Source organism: Pteropus vampyrus, unplaced genomic scaffold, assembly GCF_000151845.1.
Source record: "Pteropus vampyrus isolate Shadow unplaced genomic scaffold, Pvam_2.0 Scaffold43, whole genome shotgun sequence".
Classification (NCBI taxonomy): Eukaryota; Metazoa; Chordata; class Mammalia; order Chiroptera; family Pteropodidae; genus Pteropus; species Pteropus vampyrus.
In genome coordinates this window covers 7,393,373-7,410,263 of record NW_011888824.1, presented here as the reverse complement: position 1 = coordinate 7,410,263, position 16,891 = coordinate 7,393,373, and the positions used below count along the sequence as shown (strand labels likewise).

General features: G+C 33.6%; 1 pseudogene; it reads right to left on the bottom strand.

The window, feature by feature from the left end:
- Positions 1–13,554: 13,554 nt before the first annotated feature.
- The window catches only part of LOC105291187, a 15,658-nt pseudogene continuing 12,321 nt past the window's right edge, over positions 13,555–16,891 (bottom strand).

Here is a 16,891-nt window from a genome sequence, read left to right as displayed (position 1 = left end):
TCTCTTTCTTTGAATGCCATGGAGCTCTATTAGCACCTCCTTTATTTTCTTATTTTCCTCTACCAGGTATCAAAATTATTAATATACTTGTCTCTTCTATCCTGTTAGATTTGTCTTTTCTCTTCCTGTTAAGGACAGAGACTGATTTTTTTCATTTTTATAACTTCTAAAACTTGCCTATATATCCAGACCACAATCAGATACAATGTGTGTTTTCAATAGCTTTTTATGTTCCATATAGTCTATAACTGTGTCAGATCTTCTGGCATTATATAAAATATATTTTCAATACTATCTTTTCTATATCCATAATAAAAGCTCAATAAGTAATTGTTGAACAAAATTCCATCTAAAAGCTTTTAAATTTATGATTTAAATAATTTAATATGTAAATTATGTGTTCATTATGCTGAAGTAAATTTGAACTTCATTGTTGAAGAAAACATAAAATACATGAACTTGCTATCTTTATTTCTGAAAACAATTTAAATTTGCATTGTTATTTTAATGATACTAATTTTCCTTCTAATGCACCTAAGCAAATCTTGGACTCAAAAGTTATCATTGTCCTGATGAACTGGAAATATTTCATCTTTCCTGTATCTCCCATTCCCTCTCACTTCTGGAGTAACTTCTCTCTCTCTCTCTCTCTCTCTCTCTCTCTCTCTCTCTCTCTCCACACACACAAACACACACACACACACACACCCTATCGGCAAGTTAGAGATGAAAATAATAACCTTTATTTCTAAAATTGGACTATCACCTTATTTTCTCAAGACACCAAGGAAAGAAAACCTGAGAGTTTTTTCTTTCTTTGATAGCCAGAACAGTCCTAGAAAAACAAATCTCCTACATTACATCATCTCAGAAGCAGTACAGACATATCTCTGGGCATTGCAGGACAAGAGGAAATTTGTTTGTAGAGTATTTTTTTCTAGACATGGGTCTTTTATTGTTTTTTTTTTTTTCCATAAAAACGTGTGTGTGTGTGTGTGTGTGTGTGTGTGTGTGTTTTATGTGCTCAGGGTGGAAAGTAAGCTAAATATATGAAAAATGGTAGTATTAGATTTTACTTTATCAATATAAAATATCTAAGAAAGTTTCTCTATCCAAAAATATATACGTAAACACTCATGATAATGCTAACTTGCACTTCTAGAACTGTTTTTCTTTGGGAATTGAAGATTATTTTGGTCAACAAGAATCTGTATAAGACTCCTGGGAGATGTTACAATTGAACAATTGACATTTTAAAAGGAATTATTATGCTTTCTCAATTAGTGACAGTTAAGAGAGCCTGCTGTACTGGGACTAGAAAGAATATGCCTCAGGTAGAAAAGAGAATTATTAAGAAGGAGGAAAAAAGTGGCAAGGATAACTTGATCTATTTCATAATTTTGCTTAGAGCTGGCTCTGAATGATGGTCTGTCATTGACACACTGTAATTCTTTAACCTTAAACTACAGTTTTAGAGAGAGGGTCATCATACATCTATGAAGTCACCACTTCTGTGTTTACCTAGCAGAGATGGAGGGCAGGTCCTGTCCTTTCTTCTGTAATGTGTTAGAGCCTATTTTCTTCAATCTCTTCACTTTCATATTTCTCACACTTCTTAGAAAAGGGATGATTCTCTGGTAAAAGACTAGGCAGCCGAGAACTTCACTATAATTTCTATATATTTTGTGTAAGAAAAAAGGGATTAATATTAAAGTACCTGAGACAGTCAACACTCTCCTTGAATTCAGTAAATACAACCTCTATTGTAATTTACTTAATATTTTTCCCTGATTTGATCTTAAATGGATTCAATTTCTTTACATAGACTCACTCTAAGAATTAAGAACTAAGTGATTTCTATAAAATTATTAATGTGATAAACATATAATAATATATAACTAGAGACTGAGTACATAAAATGTGTAAACTAAGAAATTCACTGCTATGAAACCACAGAATGTTATATTGCCCTTTGTCAAACATTATGTCACATTATAATACGTTGAAAACATTTTGAACTTTTCTTACCTTAAACTTTTAGAAGATTAATTTTCTTTAAAATTTGTGTTGCCTTTGACTGTTATTTATGGGTTATACACTAAAAATGAATCAGTAGTCAAAACTGTGTACCTAAGCAATCAGAGTTTCTGGATTTAACCACAACCAATCTCTACCACCATTTTTTCCATCATTTTATTTTGCACAATCAGATAGATACTATGCCAAACACTTTAAACACTTACTGACATATTACTTAATCTGTAAAATAATCCTATGATATAGGTCATATATTACCTCTTTAAAAATTGAGAAGGATGAGGCCCAGAGAATTGAAGTAAATTGCCAAAAGGCAGCACAGATAATCAAATGGAAAGCTAAATGTCTAATGAAGATTTGTCTAACTCCGAAGTTCATGCTTTTTATACTACTTTTTATACTGCACTACTTAAATGATTATCAAATAATTTCTCTGCTTTTGGTACTTGCAAAGGGTCTGTTTTTTATCACAAAGAGAATGATTTCAAAATAATATAAAAAGTTATCTCTCACATCATAAAGAGATAAAAATAAATTATTCATACATTTTTTAACTGGATTTTGTTGTTGTTGCTGTTTGGCAGAAGAGCTAACAGTCATATTTATACACCTAGAAAAATAAAAGTGGGTGAAGCAGAAAATAACTTTGTAAAGTGATATTTTCACCAAACAAAGGTAATCTCTTTTTCTTCTCTTCAGTACACTTAATTATATTTACTATTACTGAGAAAATAATTTTCTGAATTTAGTACTCTATAATTAATGGCCAAAATTTTTCTCAAAGTGTTAATTTTTTATAGTGAGCAAGAGCTCTGCTTGATATGCTATATAAACTGAAGTGTATGTTCTTAAATTTGTTAAAATATCTGATTGTAATCCTAGCAGAAGCTAATATTAGACACCTATTGAAATAATCCATAGTTTTTTCTTTATAAAACACAATTACTTTGCCTAAAAATATGCACTAGTCATCAAGAGTTATAATATACATATTTTTTACTCATGAAACAAAATCTTATGGCTCATGGATTGCTTTTTGTTATTAAGAATGTAGAGTTTAAAGTAATCAGGCTAACTTTAATGTAGAGTTTAAAGTAATCAGGCTAACTTTCATATATTCTTATATAATAAAACTATTTTAGACAATTTGAAAATATTTCTACATTATCTTCAATCTTTGGAAAGCATATAATACCACAACTACAAGCATCTCTGCTGTATTAGAACACAAAGCAAAGGTTAATTTTCTGATTTAATGTTTCCTCCCAGATGAAGCTTTTGCCTTTCATCAACATTTCCATTTAGTATGGTTGAAATTAATAATGACCAAATCAGAATTCTAGAGGTTATAGGAATCTCAATTTCATCCTCCAGCTTCTAAGCTGAAATAAGGTTGATTCTCTCCTAGCCCAAGTCTCTCTCAATGTGATGGTGTTCAATTTTCAAATTATTTCTTCTTTCCATATAGAAACATGACTTAAGACTATAATGAAACATTATAGGAGCATCCATTTCCAACATCTGGTTTGTCTTGGTGTTGGTTGATTGTCATTCAAGTTGTGATTGTCCTGGTTCTTGGTATGCAATGCTGGAATAAAATAAGATTGGTACTCAATATTCTTTGGGGGAATATTCCCTAATCTGAGCTTCTCCACATGTGGAAGATCTCTGGTGTTTTGCCTGCCCAATATCACTAACTCCTCTTCTGTTAATATCACATTAATTCACCTGCCATTACTTGGGTGAGGTGGAGTTGTTCCCATTCCCATCTCTTCCACTTGAGACGTGAGCACAGGCCAAGGCTTAGAAAACAGATGCTTGGCAGATGAGCCCACATTTGGAGAATTCATGTTTGGAGGATGCCAGAGCTCACATCTCTGAGCATTGCTCACCCCAGGATCCTAGATTTTAGTTAGTCACATGCCACTTTTCGGATATTCCCCACAGCTAAATACCATCTGTTCTGTCATTTACTTAGTATTTAAAAAATTTTCTTAACTAAATATTTTATATTGAAATTATTTTAAATTCATATGTATTTGTAAGAAATAGTATGGAAAACTTATGTACCCAGTTTCCCACAGTGGTGACATACTGCAAAATTATAGTACAATATTACCACCAGGATACCGACAGTGATATAATCCATCAATCTTATTCAGATGTCCTAGGTCTTACACGTATTCGTTTGTATGTGTATTTGTATTTACTTCTATGCAATTTAATCATACGTATAAATTTATATATCCACTGCCACAGTCAAGAGACAGAATATTTTCATTTCCACAAGGATTCTTTGTGTTACCATTCTATAACCACCCCGCCTTTACCCTATCTCTAAACTCTGACAATCACTAATCTGTTCTCCATCTCTTTAAATTCATTATTTTAAAAATGCTATGTAAATGGAATCATACAGCACTGTAATTCTCTGGAGACTCCTTCAGGTTGATGTACATATCTGTAGTTTACTTTTCTTTATTGTTGAGTAGTATTCCATGGTTTTGAATCATTTACCTGTTAAAAGATATCTGCCTTCCCGTCTTAGTCTACTGGTATCTTAGTCTACTGGTATCAACATCTTACAACTTCAAGCGTAGTGTGGAAAGCTTACTCCCATTTTTTCCCCATTACCTTAATAACTTTTACATATTAATGTCTTTAGTATTAAAAATACTAAAATTTTTTAATTGTCAAATATGATTTAGAAATTTCAAGGGAGTAGTTTATTGTATATATCTGCTCTTTCTAGTCTTCTTCCTTCCTGATGTTCCATGTTTTCTTTTATAATTTTCTTTCTATTTTAAGAAACTGCTTTAGCCATTCTTTAAGGGTAAATCTACTAGTAACAAATTCCTTAATTTTCTTTTATCTGAGAATTCCTTCATTTCTCCTTCTTCTATGAATGATAATATTATTACATATAGAATTAATAATTGACCATACTTATTATTTAGCACTTGAAAAATGTTGTGACACTTTCTTCTTGCCTCTAAGCCCTTAGATAAGGAATTTGTTGTCATTCAAATTAGTGTTCCTTTATGTATAATGTGCCATTTCTCTCAGCTTTCATAATTTTTTTTTTTCTTCAGTTTTCAGAAGTTTAGTTATGGCATGTCTTAGCGTAGCTTTGTTTAGATTTGACTTATTTGGATTCACTCAGCTCCTTCACTTTATAGGTTGTATCTTCTGACAAATTTTTCTTGGAAACCAGGAAATTTTTAGCTTTCATTTCTCTGAATATTCATTAGCCCTACTCTCTTCCTTCTCTTTTTTGGGGACTTCATTGTTTGTTATTGTGCCACCGGTTCCTGAGGCTCTGCTCACATTTTTTTTTCTTTCAATTTTTTTTCTCTCTGTTGTTAAGATTGGGTAAATTCTAGTTATCTCTCCTTAAGTTCACTGATCTTGCTGTCTATTGTCTCCTTTCAACTGATAAATTTATTAGGGAATTTTTCATTTTAGTTATTGTATTTTTCAGCATTTGATTATTTTTATAGCTTCTATTTCTTCGCTAATATTTCTTATTTTATACTTGTTTCAAGAAAATGTTTGTTAAATTAGATTTATGATGACTGATTTATCAGATAAGTCCAACGTCTGATTTGTCTTGGTGCTGGCATGAGTTATCATTCAAGTTATGATTGCTTTTGTTCTTAGTATTATGAGTGACTCTTAGCTAAGGAAGTGAGAAGAGCCTCAGAATCAGTGAGGAAGAGACCAATTCCCCTGGCTGTTTATTGTCAGTGGGGATTCCCTCCTCCTAGCGCCACTGGTTAGTAGTGGTGGAACTTCTGTTTGATCTGGGGAAAATGTGCATACCTTAAATGCCTTCTGTTGTTATGTTGGGAGTCAGGAGACACTGCCATTTTCCCCTTCCAATTCTGGAGTCCCTAATTAATATGTCCTCTTTCTACCTTTCAGAGTCCTCATTTGGTTTCTTTTGTTATTTCCAGGAACTATAGTTTTACTTAGTGGGGAACAGCAAAGAGAAACAAGTCTATGCCATCTTTTCTGGACTGGAAGTCTCTAATTTTATTTTAAATTGTTTCAAATTCTTTATATAAAATCACTTAAGGCCTAAGTGATTGCTATAAAATTATCAGTGTGATATTACCAATATCATTATGTATATATATATATCATTATGCATATGTATACATATTTTCAGCCACGTGAATAATAAATTTCTTTAAATTAGATTTGCTTGTTTGAATATATATCTTGAATATAGCATTTTTGGATACAAAGCTACGTAGTTATCTGACTCAAAAGGTTATATTTCGAAAGACCTTTATATTTAGAGGGACTTTTCTGGGATTTTGAACCTAATATAATCAGTTTACTTCTGATTAAAATGGTCTTTCCTGGTAAGATCACATTTTCATATGATCACTCAAATATGGGAGCATTAGTGCAATGCAGCAGAGGTTAATTAAATTTGACCAATGATGGACATAAAATGTATATGACGACTTTAACAGACACTGAGAAAATGACCGTTAAGGCCAGAAAATTGTTAGTTCTAGGAAAAAAGCACTGTTGAGGGCTAGATGTAATATCAGGAGGGTCAAATCTCTGTATCACTATGTGTTTACTAAGTTGTATAAGATCAAAACACTTCCTCCTAACATGATGAGTTGAAAATTAACTTAGCCCTTCCTGCATTCAGCCAACTTTCCAATATCAATATTCCTTAAGATACTGTCATTCTTTTTGCACAGACAGTGGATGTTTATATTTGATTTGCTTGGGTGAATTTTAGATTTTTACTCATATTTACAGGCTAATGTCAAATTTAGGGGTTTGGTTTTGCTGTGGGATTCGCAACTAATTTGGCTTTAGAACCACTGAAAATGGCTAATTACTACCAATATTCTGTTATATTTTCAGAAAATATTGTACCAAATTCCATAGATACTAGCACTGAAGGAGGCCTAGGGCATGCCATGTTATTGATTGTGAAAAGATGAATAGGCTCAGATTGAGTGAAATATCCATATGTATGTGGGACTTTATTATTGAAATTAAAGGCAAAAAGGTAGACATCACTGTCTGCTTTAAAATGAATATGTGGCAGTTTAGTCAATGACTGCAACTTAGATTTAAATCCCTAACCATTGTCAGTGCTCAAGGGACCAGGCTCTGTTTCAACAGGCCATCTGCTGAGGGGCAGAAAAGAAAAAAAAAGACTTGGAGATTCATAAGCAGTTAAGTCAAAATTATGTTCGAACACCTTTAGTCAGTAAATTATAAGCACTGACAACATCAGTACCACCAGGAGGTCCTTAAACTTTTACTGTTGATGAAGGTTATCAAGGTTTAAAAATAAGAAAAAGCGATGTTATCAGCCATTGGGTAATAAGATCCTTTAAAGGAACATTAAAGTTCTCAAATGGACTTAGGGAGCATAAATTGACTCATGTTTGTCCCTTGAATAAGGAATCCAAGTAAGTGACAAATGAAGTACTAGTTGGAAGAGAGCCAGGTTGGAAACATGGTCAGAGACTGCCCCCAAAGATTTGTTCTCAGTTTGGTATAGTAGTGGCATAAAGTAACTTCACTGAAGGGAGTAAAGGACTGAGTAAGGAAACGGAGAGGATCTAGGGCTTTATTTAGATGTTATAAAGAAAAGTGCCGAGACTGAAAGCACTGAAGTCTTTCTTTGGCTGGCAGAAAGGGAGCAGTATTGAGTGGGGAGTAAGTACTAATACTGACATCTTTGTTCCCAGGAAAATTTTCCACTTCCCTGTATGCCAAAGAAGATTTGATCTTTGATTACTCAGCTTCTTTTTCCCTCCCTTCCTGCCACTGAATATCATAATGTTTGCTACTTTAGCTAAATTCTTAGGTTGTCAATGTTGCAAATTGAAACAGGATTCATAACTCTAGAGTAGAGAAAACTGAGAATGATTTAGGCTTAGCAGTTAAAGTAATTAATACAGTATAATGGTGAGAAAGATCAAAGCAATTAGGAGAAGAAGAGAAAGTCAGGCTGACTAGGGGAGCCCAAGAGGTTCTGACATGAGGAGCATGGTGGTGGAGCAACTAAAAGATCTGTGAAAGATAATTGGAACAAGAAATTGAATATATAATTATGAAAAATTGCATTTTCTAAAGATGGCTACAAAATCTCATATCTCACATGCTTTTCTGAAATATGTACTTGACAATTCCCAATCAAGAAGAGGAGACATTTCTACTCCTTTGGAATCTGGACAGGCTATCTTGGCTGTCTGACCAGCAGAGTACAATGAAAAGATGCTCTGTGACTTCTGAGTCTAGGTCAGGAAAGGCTAGCCAGTTTCCACCTGTTTCGTTTAGAATACTTGCTCAGAACTGTTTTTCTCAGAGCCTGGCTCCCATGTTATGAGAAATGCAAGTACCTGGAGAAGTAGCAACTCAGTGCCTCAGTCAACAACCTCAGCTAGGCCCAGACTTTGAGTCATTCCAGTGTAGGTGTCAGATATGAGAATGAAGAAGCTCCTAGACAAAGCCAGTTGAGAATCAAGTCCTTGTGGAGCAGACACAGCCATCCTTACTTCACCATCTGAATTCCTGCCCCACAAATCTGAGATAATAAAATGACTTTTTTAATGTCATTGATCTTGAGGAAGTTTGTTTTGCAACAATAGATAGCAGGAACAGTAATCTTACACATATGTATTCCTTAATGATCATGACAAGATTTAGTAAAAATAGAATTATCCTTTAATTACATTTGTCGAACAGTGTTTACTGAAAGTTGTGTAGCTTGGAAACTGTACCACCTGGACTGGATATTAATGTAGTAAAATTGATTTTTAGTTCAGTTCAACTAGCACTTGTTTAGTAATGTGCATATAAAAAGCACTCTCCAAACACGAATCTTGGTGTTATTATCTATTTAAAGGGCAAGACTTTAAATGAGCAATGATATTCACATATGGTCCTTAAAGGGATACTTTTGAACTTTAAAATTTTAATTTTTAGAAAAAAATGTTTAATGACCACAGATTTTTTTTTTTTTTTTTTTGGATTCAAACATTATCAAAGCCTGTGCCCTATTATTGGTGAAAGAATTATGGTAAATATGTCTCAGAAACCTTTAACAACTTTGAACTTCCTCATAATGCATCAAAGTATAATTTGCGAAAATTCAAGTTACTACGAAAAAGTGTATGACAATTTTTAACATCTTTTCAACCACTTGAAGTTTGATTATTATGCTTTAGTAAAGCTCTTCTTCTCCTGTTACTTCGACCACATAGTATCGGATGCCACTGAACCAGGAGCCAGAAGACCCTAGCAAGGTAGGTGAGCTACTTTCAGTATCATCTTTAAAAAGGTTTTCAAATTCCTTTTACCTCTCAAAGTCTGTGATATAACCACTGATAGGAGGTGGAGGCAGGCTGCTACTTCCTAGTTGAGTGAACTTAGGCAAGTTTCTTAAAGTCCTTTTGCTTTAGTAACATACCTGTGATTCATTTTAGCATCTGCCCGTAACTGTTACTGGGAATTAAATAGGAAGCGAACAACTTAGTTTAAGAACTGTGAAGAGTTAATGTCATACTCTAGACCTCATCTGGGACAGTGTTAATACAGACAATACTACTATAATACTAGCATGGCCTCTCACCCGGAATAGAGCTTCCGAGCTTTTGTAATTGGGTAGAATGCAAGTGGGACCTAGTTTCATGGCTGGAAGAATCTGAGAAGAAAGATTTGAATAGTTGGAACTGGATACTTCCAGAGGAGACTGAAATGGGAAAATCTTTTAGTGATTATTTGGTTTAATTTGGGGGGCTGCAATTTACTTGGAAGTTTTAAAATTATATTATGTAGTATATTCATATAAATATGCATGAATAAATTCATAATTTTTGATATTAATTAAAGTATATTTTGTGATACTCTTGAATAATTTGAGTCTCTTAAGCAATAACAAAGAAAGGAATACATGTCTATATTAAAGGAAGTTCCTTATCCAGTTGTCTGCAACAAAAAATAAACAATGATGCTAATGGTATATAAACAAATTATAGAAAAATTTGAACTTAAATAGTGGGAATAAATTATACAAAGTTATACTGGGATTTCAAACAAAACCATAGGATCTAATATTGGTCTACATTTTTGTTTTTCATAAGTATTTTTATTAATGTTCAGTGTAGGGTGACTATTTTTCATAGTGTTATATATTTCATGCCTTATAATTTCTTAGAGTTGTTTCTATGGAGAAAAGTGTGTGTGTGTGTGTGTGTGTGTGTGTGTGTGTGTGACAGAGAGAGAGAGAGAAAGAGAAAGAGAGAGAAAAGACCTCAGACAGTTGGTGATGTTCTCAAGTGATACAGATGACAAAGGTTATTAAGAATTGTACAGCTTTGAAGTAATTCCAAAAATCTTGGAAAAGGAGTGAAAAAGAAATTAAAGATTGCACTTTGAAAATTAGAGTTCAGTTGTGAAATTCAATAACGCAATTTAGTGTAACGTTATATAGCATGTTCAGAAACAAGAAGACTCTCAGTAATTTCTAGGTTAGAGTTAAAATTAACAATTTGGTCAGCCTGAAAGAGAGCTTTTAGTGAACAACTTTTGATAATTAGAACGTTAAGAAAAAACAATGATTAATGTTAACAAACATTCCTAGTATATAAAATAAGTTGCATTGTTGAAACAAAATGCAAATTTTCATGTAAAATAGGCACTGAAAGTTATTTATTTTACCTGCATGAGTTGACAATGTTGCCTCCAAAAGTAGATGACATGACCGATATCAATTATATACATCCAAGAATGAGTTGCGGTTAACTTCCTAAATGTATAACATATAAAAGTAGAGTTTTTAATACAGTAAAAAATGAAATTTAGAGAGGATATTATGAGTGTATCTGGCTTCCATGTGTTTTCTCTACTGGAGCTCTAGTGGCCCAGCTCTTATTTATCTTGGCTCTTATTTGTGGACTACTGTAGAACTTGTATATTGGTCGTGTGGTCAGTACATGAATCACAGACTGAATTGAAGGAGGTGTGGAGAGAGAGAGAGAGAAGGAGAAGGAAGAGGAGGAAAAGAAGAGGAAGAGGAAGAAGAAGAAAGAAAGGAAGGAAGGAAGGAAGGAAGGAAGGAAGGAAGGAAGGAAGGAAGGAAGGAAGAGAAAGCAAGCAAGCAAGCAAGCAAACAAGAAGGAAATGAAAGAAAAAGGAAAAGAAGGAAAGAAAGCAAACAAGAAGGAAATGAAGCAGGAAAGAGAAAAGAAATAGTAAAAAAGAGAAAGAAAAGAAAAGGGAAGGGAAAAAAGAAAGCCTGAGTTGCGATTAACTTGGGGAAACAACACAAACATATCATATTTAACAGTTGGGCAATATATGCAGAACCTGGCCTGGCCCACTCCTGTCATTTTCTAGATGGAATCTGAGGCAGTGTAGGCTTTGATGTAGAAGTATTGTTGCAAGTTTTGTGGACAGAAAATAAAGTGGATTTTAATTGTAACGGGGTATAGAATTGGGTTAATAGGGAGTTAAACTCAGAGGGACAGAAAACTATCCATGAAATAGATATTTTAATGATCTATTAAGCAGGACAGCTTTGGAAGGGATGGAAGGTGTAGCAATTTGACTTGGGAAATACATTGTCAAAGAACCCAATAGTTTTAAAGTTTCTTAAAATATATTAGTTCCTTGAAAATATGTCACATAATAGAATTCCTAAGATGTTATATTGACAACATCTAAGTGGAGGTGGAGTAAGATGCTATCCAGTTTGGGGGGCAATTGTTAAGGATATGTATTTATAATTTTTTTTAAAGCTAGATAGAAATTCTTTATCTCATCTGTAATGTGGAATGATGACTCCAAAGAATTGATTTCAGACGATTCCAGAAAAGGATCAATAGTCCTGAAAACTATATTACGAAGCTCCTTGTCTGAAAAGATATTTAAAATAAGCTGTGTTGTCCTTTAATGCTTTGAATATGAACTGTATTTTAAGGAAAGCGATGTATAACAGATCTTTTGAAAACACTATTGAACATAGCATATGCTAAATATATTTTTGTAAGTCACTAAATATGCAAGTCACAAACTATGAGTAATATTTACAACATAAAATTTCAAGAGTTAGTGTTCAAAATGAATAAAGATTTCTTTAAATCAACAAGTAAGCCACAGATATCCTAAAAGAAAAAACGAAGGATAAAAATAGAAATTTGTGGAAAAAATACAAATGCCTAATAAATCATGAAAAGTAATCAGGAAAATGCAAATTAAAATGAGATTTTTTCCCCCCTTTGTAATAACAGGAAAAATAAGAGCTTGTTAATACTACTGATGGTTATAGTGAGAGAAAATGAATACTAACATAAATTGTTGGTAGGAACCTGTGTAATTTTCTTCATGGTCAATTGGTAGTTTACAATTGAAATGAACTTATCTTCCAACTCAACATTTAACTTTAAGATATTGATCTCAAAGAAATAAATGAGAACATAAAAAATAGGGTACAGAGATGTTCACTGCTAGAGAAAATATAAAGTTTTAACATATAGTGTCATCTTACATGTTTCATTGTATCTAAGAAAAATGTAAAACCGACATATTTGTGTTCTAATTCAAACTAAATGTAAATGTTTAGAAGGAAAGAAATAAGTATGATCCAGTTTTTTTAAGAAAGATTTTATGGAGAAGGTAAAACTTCTGGTTATAGATTTATTATTAAAAAGTAAGCATTTATTAATTAGAACATAAGTTTTATAAAGGAAGATTTTTTTGTTTTATTTACTGCTGTTGCCCAACAACTAAAACATAGAATGGTCAATGAGTATGTTTGTTTAAGAAATTAAATTACATGTAAAATAATGAAACTCTGGCATAAGAAAATTTCTAGATGTAAAGCTGAATAAAATGACAATAAACAATGGAAAGAAATTTAAAAAAAAAAGACAAAACATAGGCTCATTAATCTCATTATATTTTAGGCAGACAAGGATAAAAATACCAGTTGAATAATAACAATATAATATAACATTGTATTTTATTTTCTGTGAAATATGTCCCTAAAATAACTTAAAATGACAGAGTAACTCAAAGCAATCCTCAAGGAAGTCTTATAGGCACTAAGTCTATGAATTAAAATAATGTTTATCCCTCCACATTCTAAATTAAATTAATTCTTTGCTCTTTTCACAAATAGCATTTGCCTAGTTGTCAGTTTACTGAATGAAACACTTCATCACTCTGACTATATCCAAAAACAGACTTTGCTGGAAACTTTTGCTCTATTAAAAGAAGTGGTTAAGATTTATTTTTCATATTTTATAAAAGTATTTAAGATATTGTATTTTCCATTTTATAAATATATAATCCTTATAAAGTTCATCATTATTTTCTTTCCTTGTGCACATATTCCATATTCAAGTATCAAAAATGCCCAGTTATTTACTATATAGCAGCTCAACTTTAAAACTGCCAAGGAATTTGCTACCAATTTGTGTTCTTCCATATTTTGTGTGGAGCAATGATGATTCTATGTTCAAAGCTGGCTTATTCAGCCTCTTCGATGGTGGACCCAGAAGAGGCACCGCCGGAAAGAGGGGCTCCACCACCGGAGAAGCTCCACCACCGGAGAAGCTCCCAGGCAATCCTCCTGGCATGTCTCCTGCTCTCTGGTACAGCTTGGTAATGATGGGGTTGCAGATTTTTTTCCAGCTCTTTCTGCTGATGTTCATATTCTTCCTTCTCTGCAGTCTGGTTCTTATCAAGCCAGTTGATGATTTTATTGCACTTGTCAAGAATCTTCTGTTTGTCTTAATCATTGATCTTGCCTCGAAGTTTTTCATCTTCAACTGTTGCTTTCCTGTTGAATGTACAGGATTCACGTGAATTCTTAGAAGACATCTTGTCTCACTGCTTCACATCTTCGGCTTTGTACTTCTTAGCTTCCTGGACCAGGCTCTCGGTGTTCTTTGCTCAGACTCTTGTTAGTGCTGGTAATCTTGTTCTCTTTCCTTGTACTCTTATCCACAGAAGGGACATTAAGGATGTCACTGGCATTAATATTAAAAGTGACTTCAATCTGAGGAACACCTTGAGTTGCAGGATGTATGCCTGTGAGTTCAAACTTGCCTCACAGGTTATTATTCTCCTTGGTCATGGCCCACTCACCTTCACAAACCCAAATGAGCACACCAGGGTGGTTGTCAAAGGAGATAATGAAGGTCTATATCCGTGTGGTAGGAACAATGGTATTATGCTTGATGAGGACAGTCATGGCTCCATCAGCAGTTTCAATGCCAAGGGAAAGAGGCGTAAAACCTAACAGCAGCAAATCGTGAACATTTTCAGATTTGTCTCCAGATAGCTTCGCTGCCTGGACAGTTGCACCATAAGCAACAGCCTCATCAGAGTTGATGCTCTTATTCAACTTTTTCCCATCGAAGAAGTCCTGTAGGAGTTTCTAAATCTTGGGGATCCAGGTAGAACTACCCACAAGGACAATATCACTAATCTTGGACTTGTCAAGTTTGGCATCCTGAAGAGCTTTGTCTATATGGTCCAGGGTGACACAGAAAAGGTCAGAATTCAATTCCTCAAATTGGTCACTGGTGATAGAGGTATAGAAGTCGATTCCTTCATAGAGGAAATTAATCTCAATACTGGCCTGGAAGAGAGAGTATACTTACCACATTCACAAGCAGTAGGGAGGCAATGGTTAGCCCTTTTATTCTCACTGATGTCCTTGCTATGTTTGTGCTTGAACTCTGCAATAAAATGGTTGTCCATTTGGTTGTCAGTCTTCTCCACCTAACTGGGTGTTCCCAGCTGTACATTTGACCTCAAAAATTCCATTTTCGATTGTGAGAATTGACACATCAAAAGTGTCACCTCCCAATCAAGATCAACATATTTCTTTTAGGTCTAATCTTTCTGCCTAAGTGGTAAGCAATAGCAGCAGCATTTGGTTCATTGATGATTCTGAATACATTGAGACCAGCAGTAGTTCCAGCATCTTTGGTAGCTTGATGCTGAGAGTCACTAAAGTAAGCAGATACTGTGAAGACAGCATTGGTAACAGTCTTCTCAAGACAGATTTCTGTGATTTTCTTCATCTTTGCTAAAATCATAGATGATACCTCTTCTGGATAGAAACTTTTTGTCTCTCCTTTGTATTCTACTTGAACCTTGGGCCTGCTAACATCATCTACCACCATGAAGGACCAATGCTTCATATCAAGTTGTACAACAGCATCCTCAAGTCTCCATCCAATCAGGCGTTTGGCACCAAAAACCGTGTTGGTGGGGTTCACCACAACTTGATTCTTTGTGGTATCACATTGATCATTTGGCATCAGTAATGGCAATATAACTTGGAGTAGTTCAGTTTCCTTGATCATTGGCAATCACTTCCACTTTTCCATGCTAGAAGACACCCACACAAGAGTAGGTGGTGCGGAGATCAATGCTAACTGCAGGTCCCTTAGACATGGTTGCTTAAGTGTACTTGCCACTCGAAGAAGAGAGAGTTGAACAACTACCTCCACCCTCAATGAGGGAAATTATCAAATTACAAAATTTTAGTATTGACAGTTTCTCTAATTTTGATTGTGAGCCATACATGTAGCTCTCAATACTGGACAAAACTTTTTACTTCTTCTTCTTTTTTTTTTTTTCATTTTTAAGAAAATCCTTGGCTTGTGCTTATTGTCTTAGTGTAATTATTAATCATGCTTCTTATTATTCTCAAAAGTTTCCAGATTAAATAATAAATTATATAGTCATCATAGGTTTAAAGCAAATATATGCTTTCTAACTGATACAAAAGGCTTTTTTTGTTTGTTTGTTTTTAACTTTCTAATCAGAAGCATGTCCTAAGGAAGAAGGTGCATTAATATGGCCTTAGGATGAGAGATCAAATTTTATCTACTATGTTAGCCCACTTTAGAGGCCAAATCTCCATTGATTAAATAAAGTTTAAGAAAGAAAATATAACAAGTCACCTGTAACAAGCAAGGGGAGATTTATTAATTATAAAATACCCTCAACCATCAAAGCTTAAGTAATAATATCCCTGCATAAAAAGAAATCTGAAAATCAGATGGCTCATTGTTAGGTAGGCATATGAGCCCAAATGTCAACTGAACAAGGATTTTGATTTTCTTTTAAAGTGGGAGTTTACTGATTACTTATTAATATATGCTGAAAGCTATAAAACCTCACTAAACGTACCTTAAGAATAGAAACTGTTAAATGAGGCACTGCCAAACAAAAATAGCCTGTCTACCTGTCATTGTCAAGTTGATTTTCTTAAATATTTTGTTGCTTCTATTAAGTTAATGGTCAGGTAGATAAAGCCACTTTTTTTCTGAGATGTTAGAACCCTATGTGTTAGCTAAAGAAGTAGTCATATTTTTAAAAAGTTTTTGTTTTCTTTTGTATGAAGAAAAGTTAATACTTATTGTGAAAAGTGCTTTGAAGGGATTTGTACTAATAATCATTTTGTTAGCTGTCTAGATTTCTTAAATCATCTTAAAGAAAACTTTTACCATTATTCAAATAACCCTTTTCTAAAACAACTTTGTCCTGTTAGAAATTTTATTCTGTATTATTGAGTTCATACTCTCATAGGTGGAATAATAAAAAAGCAATAAACAAAAAAGTCAAAAGAAAAATAAAGATAAGTAGAGGCTTTCAGTTTTTCACAAATTAGACCCCTGTGAAATTAAGTGATAGTAGAATAAACAGTAGACAGATATATTTTATATCCAGACAAAAAGTCAAAAAAATTTTCCAGGAAATAGACAGGTGATCTTTTCCTCTTTCTTATTCCCTCCCTCCTTCCCTTCCTCCTTCATTCCTCTCTCTCTTTCTTCCTTTCTTCCTT